Genomic DNA, 11839 nt, shown 5'->3' on the forward strand with positions numbered 1-11839 from the left:
CATGTCTCAATGTTAAAAAAGTACGTTCCAGATCCTTCTCATGTGATAAGTTATGAGTCATTAAAAGTTAGTGACACTCTATCATATGAAGAAGTATTAATCCAAATTTTAGACAAGAAGGATCAGGAGTTACACACAAAAAAGATTTCATTGGTAAAAGTGCTCTAGCACAACTATGACATTGATGAAGCATCATGGGAACTAGAAGTAGAAATACGCCATAAATACCTACATCTTTTCGATGATAGTAAGATCGGATAAAAGTACAACATTGTACAAGGTACTCATTTTAATTTTAGCAAATTTCAAGGACGAAATTTTTTATAATAAAGGGAAGATGTAATAACAAAATATATAATAATAATAATAATAATAATAATAATAATAATAATAATAATAATAATAATAATGGTCATTTAGTTAGTATCAAAATGAAAGTGTTTCTCTATTAGGACCCTTGATTCCATGTTTGAGGTCTAAGAAAGACCTTATCTAAGCGAGTGCTCAAAGATTATTGCGACTCAGTCGCTCTTTGGAGATCGGTTTGGTCAAAATGGAATTTCATAAGATAAATAGATGAGACACTGTTTGTATACGTAAATAAGTACATATACATAAAATAATGTTTTGACTGACTTAATGTGTAGAAATATATGATAAAATAATAATAATAATATAGGTATCCTATGCGGAGCCCACAAGACCATGTGGGGTCACATGAGTCCCAAAACCGTATGGGGGTCCACATGAGTTTTGAAACTATATAGGGCTCATAAAATTGTATGAGAACTATTAGAGTTACGTAGGACCCACTTGGGTCTCAAAGATATGTGGAGCTCACAAGATTATGTGGGACCGGCATGAGTTTTCGATATTTGAACTTAATTTTTTTAAAAAAAATAAAAAAATATTAAAACATAACTTAAAAATAATAACAATGATAATAATAATGATTTAAAAAAATAAAATTTATTAATTAAATAAATTAATTAAAAATTAATTAAATGGGAGTGTCGGCAAGTACTCTCATTTCCCTCACGTGATCCCTATCCCCATCCCCATCCCATACTTAGCCCATATCTAGCCCATCCAATGCCTATTCTTTAATTTAAAAAAAAAAATTATAATTTCACCCATCTCCCCACACTTTTACAAATTCCATTTTTTTCCCAAAATTTTCTTATAAATAGGAAGCTCTCAACCTTCATTTTTCACAAAAAAAAATTTCAAAGAAAGAGAAGGATTAGTAAGTGAAAGAATTAGTGGTGGAGGGAGAATTTTTGTAATTAAATACTCACTCACCCATTCTTTCCAATCTCATTTTTTAGAGATATTCGTTGTATTCGTAGCACAAGGTAAAGGAAGAGGTAAGTAAATTTGATTATGTTAGATTTTTATTTAAAATTTATACCCGAGTTTATTTGTAAGTAAATTTCGATTATGTTAGTTAGTTTCATAATTTTCTCGTGAGTTTATTTTTACGCATATTTAATTATACTAGTTTTATCCTTAATATACTTGCATTTATTTTTTAGTTAAGAAATGTTCTAAACCCATCGGATATTTTACATCATTAATTTCTATTCAAGAAAATATTTTTTACACGAAAATTATGTGGCATGAGTTTATTTATACATTGCACATTTTACAAAAATATGAGTAAAGATTACATGAGTTGATTTTTTTACGTTGCGTATTTTACGAAAATATAAATAAAAAATGAGATTTTCATGATATTATTTTAATTATACAAATTATATAATAAAAATATTTTTAAAACCCCTTATGGCTCAAACGATATAGAAAATTACGAATGCTCGGTATCGTAACTTAAAGTTTAAACAGATCAGAGTGCACCCACACTATTTATAGAGTAGTTATGTATGGTAGTGGATTTCTCCTGAGTGCACAGCTGATTTCGGATTAAGACTTAATAAGGAAAATCTCACTTAATGATTATGTACGTTGATTTAGTTTGGTCGGCCAGTCAGGTAAGTCTAGTCTTCGGATTGCACAACCCAGTCATGGGAGTAAACATGACTTACGACTAGCATGCCTAAGGGTGATTTTTACAATATATGTTTATTCATATTTAATTACGTGTACAGAGTTATTAATGATTTGAAGGAAAAATATATGTTTATATGAATAGGAACATTCTCATGCCTAAATGATGATCTAAAGGAAACGTATAAGGAAAAGTATATATATGTATATAATTAAATATTTTAGTTACAGTTTTAAAGTTAAAAGTTTAATTTAATAGTCACAGTATATGGTTATTAAATTTTACTGTTATAGTTGATAGTAAAAGTTTTATACAGAAATTTTTAAATTTACATTTATTTTAGAAGTAGTTTTGAAGTCATAGTATTAATATTGTTTTACGAAATTATAAAAAAACTCATTTTGACCACACACTAATAATAATCTTATTTACTTACTGAGTGTCGTCTCACCCCAATCATATTTTACATTTCAGATAACTCTGAAGGACATATTGAAAATCAGGCATAGCAAGCATGCGGGTGGGAATAAAAAAGAAGAAGAAGCTTGATTAGTAATATTTGTATGATGTTAGATAATTATGTTTGTGTAATTTTTATTCTTTTGGAATAAATGATTATAATACAATTAATTAGCGCTCTGGTTTAATAATAATCGAGTTTATTTACTTCTGCTATAAATTAATGGTACATCCCATATCCTTCAGGGTTCGGGGTATTACATTTTCAGCCTTTTTTACAATCCAATATGGAACAATACGTCTAGAAACAAATTCTCAATGTATGGGACTTCCCTCCCGTAAAGGAAGTTTCGCCATTATCTGCCTCACGTGCCACCGCTTCTCTCTGTCTTCCTCGACTTCACACTGTTCTGGTCACTATTCCACCAAAGTGCCATCATCGTTGGAAAGCCCATTCAGAGAGGAGTTCAACGCCGCCTAAATAGGAGCCATCCGACGCCACAAGCGCCCCCATGTGCCTCCTAAAGATTGTGGGGTGCTGCTTACGTGCTCATGCACCAACCTGCTGTTGCACACACTCGGGCCTTCACACGCTACCATGTGTCCCATTCCGCATGCGACACATCAGCCATATCCGCCACGTTAGCCCCAGTTGCCACATCAGCCCTATCCGCCATGTCAGCCGCCACGTCAGCATCGACTGTTGCCTGACGAATCATGACCATTGCCTTTACCGGCATTGACAACCATTGACTTTGATTGAGTTGACCATTGACTTTTATCGAGTTGACCGTTGACCAGCATTGACTTTTGGGATTCATGTGTTTTCTACTCAATTTTTCGTCTTGATTTCATTTTTTCAATTTGTTTTTGCATTTGAAGCTTCAATATGTCTCAATCTGCTTCAAATCTTGATTTGATTGTCCGTCCTATTGATGTGATATTGGATGGATCTAATTATAGTATGTGGGCTTATAATATGGAGGTTTTCTTGAAAGGATGCTGATTGTGGCATTATGTGCCTGGAGCAGTTCCTAAACCAGTGTAGAAGGACAGTGAGAAAGAAGAGGCATTTGCATCCTATGTTGTAATTGGTGTAATCCCAAGAGGGAGGGTGAATTGGATATTTTAAAATTCTTCTTTGGTTGAATCCAAGTCACAAACAGTATTACACAACCTACGGTCTTTTGATGCAAACAGAAATACCACAAATATCAAACTGAGAAAATAATCAAAACAAGTATAGCAGGTTCAGTTTTTCCCAAATAAATATGTACGCATATATTTAAAGCATATAAAACATTCACAACAATTTAAGAGCAAGCATACACGTACTAAAAGTAAAGAGATAAGGGAAAGAGAAAGCGACACAATATTTGTTATCGGGGTTCGGCCAATACTGCCTACGTCCCCGCCTCAAGCTCAAAAGCAAGAGGATCCCACTAGATGCTCACTTATGGGTGGAGCGACACCGATTACAATTATCCTCTCCTTACAGGGCAAAGGAATACCCAAGGTCAGATTCACAAAGCTGAGCCCAACCTTTACAACCACACCTTAGAAAGGTATACCTGGTTTTCTTAATCGGGTCTAAACCAGTCGGTGTTTTCTTAATTGGGTCTAAGCAATTCGGTGCACGTTACAGGCCAGTGCAATCCTCTTCCGATGATCACACGTCAGGAATTACAACACAGATATGAACTTTGTGTACAATACAGGTGCTTCTCTACTAAGAAAATAAGTACACCAATGAAGCTCAAATACGGTCACACATGATAGGAGTTTAAGCTCAATAATATTTTGGTAAACAATATATCTACTCTTAGAAATGTGTATATATCAATGTATGTGTGTGAGAGTAAGATCCTTGATTTCAAGATAATATCTTTACTATATGTATTATCAAAAAATCTTTAAGACCTAAGCAAATATCTCAACAATATTTTTCAAATATTAAGCACAACAGATTTTATAGTTTTTAAGCTTGCCAAAAATATTTTTCAAGAGCAATATGCAAGCTTTTAATTCTTGCATTATGGATGCAAAGATTCACAAGAACTAGAGAGTTTTTCCCAAATAATATTTTTGAATAAAATACAATGGGAAAAACCATAGCTAACTCTAAAAAATCAATCTCAAACAATGCAAGTATGTGAGAATACTTAGCTTAAACAGAATGTGTAAATGCCACAAGATTTGAGTGTTTATTCAAACCTCAAGTTGGAATAACTTTGTAAATGAAGATGAATAATACAAATGCACTCTTTCTAAAATATGCAATCAATAGAGTAAGAGAACGAGTTCTAACAATGAGCTTATGAAAATGTGGGAGTATGAGGGCTTTAGCACAAAAAAGATTTTTTGAGAAAATTTGCTAATCAAAATGCTAATCAAGTTTTTAATCTCATACTGATATGGACAAATGATGGGGTATATATAGAATTCCCGAAATTTTAGGTCGTTGGGGACACAAAGGGAATTTTGGAAAAGTTTAATTAAAAATTAACCCCTGCTTAATGCAGTAAAAACACGCTAACCCAAGATGTAATAACCCAAATAATTATCGGAATTAAATAATAAAGAAAAGAAAATGGGAAAAGAATTTCAAAAAGGGAATATAGTAGGGCCTTGTCGACGAACACGGAGCGTTCGTCGACGATTTGTCTGCTTGGGCTCGTTGGCTTGAACGCGTATCTCATCGACGAGAATTTACTAAGAGGTTACTTTTCAGGGTCTGAAATTCGTCAACGAGAGCACCGTATTCTTTGATGAACTAACTTTATGGACTCGTCGATGAGGCCACGTGGCCAGCCACTTATAAATATGCAAAAATGGGTTTTTAGCAGAAATTTCTTTCTTTCCCTCATTTTCTCTCTCTAGAAAACGCACTCTCTCCATTCTCTCCAAATTTTTGGCTTCAATTCTCCCTAGTTCGACGATCGGAAGCTACCACGATGATCCTGACGAGATTCTCTACAACCTAACTAGAGCAGAAATTCAATTTGAGCAGTTTAACAATCATTCTAAAATTAGGGTATGTAGATTTTTAGGTATTTTCAGTATTACCAGTATTATTTGAGGCCAAATTTTGTATACTATGAGAATATACTGGTATTTTGTGGAATAAATTTAGGGTGTCATATTTTCAGGAATAGGGTGTTTTGGGCCTTATAGTAATGGGTTGAGGACCCCAGCAAGTATCTGTTTAGGAACTCAGGTAAATTATGGTTTAAGAGATTTATGAATAGGCAATTTTAGGAATTATGAGTATACTGATTTACTAGAGAATATGTGTATATAAATACAGGTTTTGGGGTTGGTACATTGAGGGTGCGAGAGTGGAGTGTTGAGTGGAGACCAACCTCGCAGTCAGATAGGTAAGAGAAATATGCTATGCTAGGGATTTTAAAGTATATCAGAAGGTTATGTACATATATTTATATCAACTTATTATTTAGATTTTACAGAATATCATTATTATTATTACAGCAGAAGTTACAGATTTTAGAGCATGAGAATTTAATTGCTTATTTGTGTGGCATGAGTTCTTAATAGTTTACTAAAGTATCACTACAATTTTACAAATAACATGTTTTACAACATACTAGCAGAAAATATCTATATATAGTTACTAGAAAATTTAGTTTAGTATTTTCAGAATACCATGACTACAAAACCATAACACTCAGTTATACAATTATTCAATTATTCAGTTATTCAGTTATTCAAACAAATATACAGAATATGCAGATCAATTTTGAAATGTTATGGTTATTTCTATATCATGGTAAAAACAGTAAGATAATTATATATATCAGTACTAAACAGTATCAGACCCTGTGGAAATATTCAGTCAGATTCAGACAGCAGAGCACGGTACCGTTGTTATTTTAGATTAGAGTGCAACCACATATCTCAGATAGTGTGTGGATACCGTCTATCCGTACCAGGAGAGATTGCATTCTCCCCAGAAAGTTGGGTTGAGGTGGCCGGTTAGACGAGATAGAGTAGTAGTACGCTCGGAGAGACTGCAGTGGGCCAGATTATTGATTGATAGAGATTCAGATTGACTTACCTGGTAGGCCAATCAGAGTAAGTCCCGCCTACTGGCCACACAACCCTGTCATGAGGGGTTAAATCACGACATTCAGTTCCTAGGGTATTATCATAGATATTTCTATATATATATATATACAGATATACAGTGCAGCAGAAGTTTTATTATAGTATTAGAATTATGTGTAACTAGAAAACTCAGATACGCAGTCGTATTTTAAACTATAATAGACATTATCTGTGCAATATACTAGACTATCAATTTTATAGTTTCAGTATTATATCAGTATATTAAATGTGTAACTCAGCTGCCACACACTAGTAATAGCATATTTTCTCTTACTGAGTGTTGTCTTATCCTAGTGACTTAATATTTTTTAGATGGTCCAACTAGGCGAGCATATCAGGATCGCGAGTAGGGGAGTTCTTGCATTGCCCTTTCTGGAAGGGTGAGTGTTGCTGGGGTGCTAGTTGTTTGGGGGGTAGATCCTAGGGTATTTGATGGATGTCATTGGGTCTTTTGTGATATATATTCTGGGACTTTTAGATTTCTGTTATTGTAAATATTGTTTTCAATTTTATATTTACCGCTGCTTAGGAATGTGTTGTGTACAAAGTTTCCTTAGTGCTTCCTTGGGCCTGAGAGGTTTTCAGTAGTTGGTACAGAAAGATTTGCTATATATATTTTATATATGTTTAAGTGGGAAAAAATGGCATAAAAAATCAGGTCGTTACACAAGAGGTTCGGTCGCTCGAAGCTATGGGCCGGTCACCCGAACAGACACAGTAAATTTGAAAGATCTTAAGGGTTCGGTTGACCGATCATTGTGTTGGTTGGCCAAGCCAAGACGATTTTTCAAACTTTTGTAGGTTTGGTCGCATGGCCTAATGTTCGGTTACCTGAATGGTCAACCTCGTTCGGCTAGTTAATTTTAAACCTTGAGGGCCAGTCTACCGAGCCAGACAAGTCAGATTGGGATCTTCGTTCGGGTGACCGAGGAAGATGTGTGATAAATAGGATGGTCGCCCGAGCCCCACTTAAAAAATCTTTAATAAATAACGTTGGTCAGCCGAGGTGCTTTGAACTCAAAAAGTTTGGTCGATCGGGGCTCTTTGAAGTTGCATAGTTTGCCTTGTTTTTGTCCTTGAACTTATTCAACCATGTGTGAATAAGTTATAACATTTTGTACTAAGGGTTTAGGGTCCTAGTGGTCAGCCTATGGTCTTTTGTATCTTGAGCATTCAACCCTCATCATGCATGAGATGCAATTATTACAGATCATATAATTACAGACCAAAAGCAAAAATTGAATGCGATTACAATTGACACAAATGGTCTTCCTTCTTTTTGCTCTTCAAATGCCAGCATGTGATATGATCTTTGTGGTCCTTATGACTTTATTGTGTCCTTACCATCCGTGCGTGCTAAAAGTGATCCTGTTCAAAAGCTTAGTGCATAGGTAAGAAACAAAGCGATTTGTCATTATCAAAATAAGATCGGACTCACAAAGTCAACATCCTGTCTAGAAGAATGAGACAGTATTCACCACAAGATTTTGTCCTAGTTCATCAATACTTCCATTTCGTCCATCAATAGTCTTCTTCCAAGACTTGGGAATGCTAAGGTGGCTTGGGATTTTCTGGCCAAAAGATACAACTATACCTATGATGCTTCCTTGGAGTTTCAATTGGAAGCTAAACTTTATCAGATGCTTCAAGAACTAGGTCAGTATATTATTGATTTTTATTCTCAGACTAATCATCTTTGGGAACAATTATCTGCCGCAGATCCAAAGTTGGAATGTTTTAAAGACATTCAAACATTTGCTATTTGGCTTGATCGACGGAAGTTTATGCACTTTATGATGGCTCTTCGGGATGATTTTGAATCTACTCGAGCCTCTCTTCTTCATCATTAACCACTTTCGACTTTAGATGCTGTAGTTTCTGAACTAATCTCTGAAGAAACTCGTTGTTCCACACTTCCACTATGAAGATGCAATCGTATGATATAGTCCTTGCCACTGGCCGTTCATCATCCCAATCCACCTCCAAAATTGGTTTTTGCAAGTGGTGTAAATGCAATGGGCATACCATCAATGAATGTTGCAAGTTCCAATATTCTAAGTAGCAACAAGATTCCCAAAAAATAGCTACGATTGCTTCATCTGCTTTTTCTACACCTGAGACTCCATCTCAATCCATTTCTCTCATTGCAGCTGATGTGAAGGACTTAATTCACCGGGTTTTGTCCAAATCCTTCCCTTCCTTGTTCGTCACCCCAGGAAAATCTCAATGGTTTATAGACTTTACCTATTGTAATCATATGACATCTGATTCCACCCTTTTCTCTCATAAAACTGCTCTTTCTCCCAATCCTGTCATATATACTGCCAGTGGTTCCCATATGCTTGTTAGTCACGTAGGGTCTATTTCTACCTCTAATTTATCTATTAGTAATACTTACCTTGTGCCTAAGCTATCCTTAAATCTTATTTCCGTTAGACAACTTTGTGAGTTAGGTCTTGACCTGAAATTTTCTAACAAGGGTGTTGATGTACAAGATTCACATACAGGTCAGCTACTTGGGATAGGCTGTAAAGTTGGACGTATTTTCGAGCTCTCATCTCTCTAGATTCCTTCCCCAACAACAACTTCCATGGTGGCTATCACAGTCACTTCCAGTTTGTGGCACTCCCGGTTGGGTCATGCTTCACTTCCATGTGTTCATTTCTTGGCCTCTCAAGGTCATTTAAGTTTAGTTAACTTTCAATATTTTGATTGTGTTTCATGTCATCTTGGAAAAAAAACACATTTGTCTTTTAATAAAAATGAATCTTTTTCCTCTGCACCTTTTGACTTAGTCCATTTTGACATTTGGGGTATCGCTCGGACTCCGACTGAGGGGGGATCTTGTTATTTTGTTATCTTTATGGACAATTATAGTTGTTAAACTTGGATTTATCTTTTACAGCATCGGTCTAAACTCACAAATGTTTACCTGAATTTCCACAAAATGGTACAAACTCAATTTTCTTATACCATTAAAACTTTTCATTCAGATAATGCCATGTAATACAAGGATAAGTCGTTTCTTACCCTTTTATAGCAAAATGGGGCAGTCTCTCACCATTCTTATCCATATAGCTCACAATAAAATTGTTGAGCAATACGTACACATCGTCACATTCTGGATGCAGTAAGAGCACTTCTCATCTCTGCTTCTCTTCCACAATGTTTTTGGGGTGAAGCTGCTCTTACTGTTGTCTACACCATCAATCGTGTTCCCTCACCCACTATACACAATAAAACTTCATTTGAGCTTCTTCATGGTAAGGTCCCTAACTATTCATTACTTCGAGTTTTTGGTTGTGTTTGTTTTGTCACTCTTCCTACACACAAATGCACCAAACTTGAACAACGATCCAGACTCTATTATCTTCTTGGTTATGGTCTCACTCAAAAAGGTTATTGTTGCTATGATCCCATAGCCAAACATCTTAGTAATTCTCCTCATGTGGCATTTTGGGAACATAAGATGTTTACGAGTATTTCTCCTTTTCCACAGCCCTCTTCTAGTTATGCTCCTATTTTTACTGACCCATCCATTGTTTTAGTCCCTGACTCCTCTGCAAAGATGCTAAGCTCCTCATACGTTCCTTCTTCGACTGTTCCTGAGTCATCTGACACGTCTGCTGATACTCCTGATACATCAACTGCACCTGAGCCCATCCAAGTACCTGCACTCCGTCAATCCACTAGATTAAGAGCCCCTCCTTCTCATCTTCAAAATTATCATTGTTATTATGCCCTTGCTACTCTTCACAAATTTCACAGTTATCATGAGAATAGTGCTAACCCTCTTTGATAGACATTTATGTCTGATGAACTAGATGCTCTCACTAAAACTCATACTTGGGACCTGGTGGATTTGCCTTCTGGGAAGTCTGCAATTGGATGTAAGTGGGTCTACAAAATAAAGACTCGGTCAAATGGATCAGTGGAATAATATAAAGCTCGCCTTGTTGCAAAGGGTTTCTCTCAAGAGTATGATATTGACTATGAGGAGAATTTTGCTCTTGTTGCTCGTCTTACCTCTGTTCGATCTCTCCTTGTAGTAGTTGTTGTGCGTCATTGGCAACCGTTTCAAATGGATGTAAAAAATGCATTCTTGAAAGGTGACCTTGCTGAGGAAGTTTATATACATCCTCCACCTGGCTATGATCATCCTCCTCACATAGTTTGTCATCTTTGTCGTGCTCTCTACGGCCTCAAACAGGCTCCCCGAGCCTAGTTTGCTAAATTTAGTTGTGTTGTGCTCAACAGGGCTTTGTCCCTAGTGGCTATGACTCTGCACTTTTTCTTCAAACCACTAGTGCTAGTATGATTCTTATCCTTCTTTATGTTGATGACATGATCATTACAAGGGATGATCTCTTTGGTATTTGCAATCTTCAGCACTTTTTGAGTCAGAATTTTGAGATGAAGGACTTAGGGCAGCTTAACTACTTTCTTAGTCTTAAGGTTACTTGCAGTTCAGATGGTTATTATCTCTCTCGGGCTAAGTATACATCTGACTTGCTTTCTAACACAGGCATGATTGACAGAAAAACATGCACTTCTCCATTTGAGCCTAATATTAGGCTTCTTACTTCTAATGGTGAATCTTTTTTAGATGCTACTCTGTATAGACAATTGGTCGGTAGTCTCATTTATCTCTTTGTTTTCCACCTAGATATTTTCTATGTGGTTCACTTGGTTAGCCAGTTTATGAGTGCACCTCGCTCTACTCACTATGCTGCCATTCTTCGTATCTTACGCTATGTCAAGGGGACTTTGTTTCATGGCCTTCACTTTTCTTCGTGCTCATCTCTTGAGCTCCACTCTTATTTTGATGGTGGCTGGGCTGGTGACCCTACCGATCATCGTTCCACCATGGGTTATTGTTTCTTACTCGGCACCTTTCTCATTTCTTGGTGTAGTAAGAAGAGATTGTTGTTGCCCAATCTAGTACTGAGGCTGAGTACTGTGCCTTTGTTGATGCTACAGCTGAACTTTTGTGGTTACAATGACGTTTGATAGAGATGGGTGCTCCTCAAACGACTAGTTCCCCTCTTTATTGCGATAATCAGAGCACCATCCAGATCGCTCACAATGATGTCTTTCATAAGGGTACAAACATATTGAAAATGATTGTCACTTTATTCAGCACCACATTCGAAAGGGCACCCTACATCTTTGATCTATCTCCTCTGAAGATCAACTTGCCAATATTTTCACAAAGTCTCATCCTCTTGGTCGGCTACGTGATCTTGT

The sequence above is a fragment of the Malania oleifera genome, chromosome 12, assembly GCF_029873635.1.
Source record: "Malania oleifera isolate guangnan ecotype guangnan chromosome 12, ASM2987363v1, whole genome shotgun sequence".
Classification (NCBI taxonomy): domain Eukaryota; kingdom Viridiplantae; phylum Streptophyta; class Magnoliopsida; order Santalales; family Ximeniaceae; genus Malania; species Malania oleifera.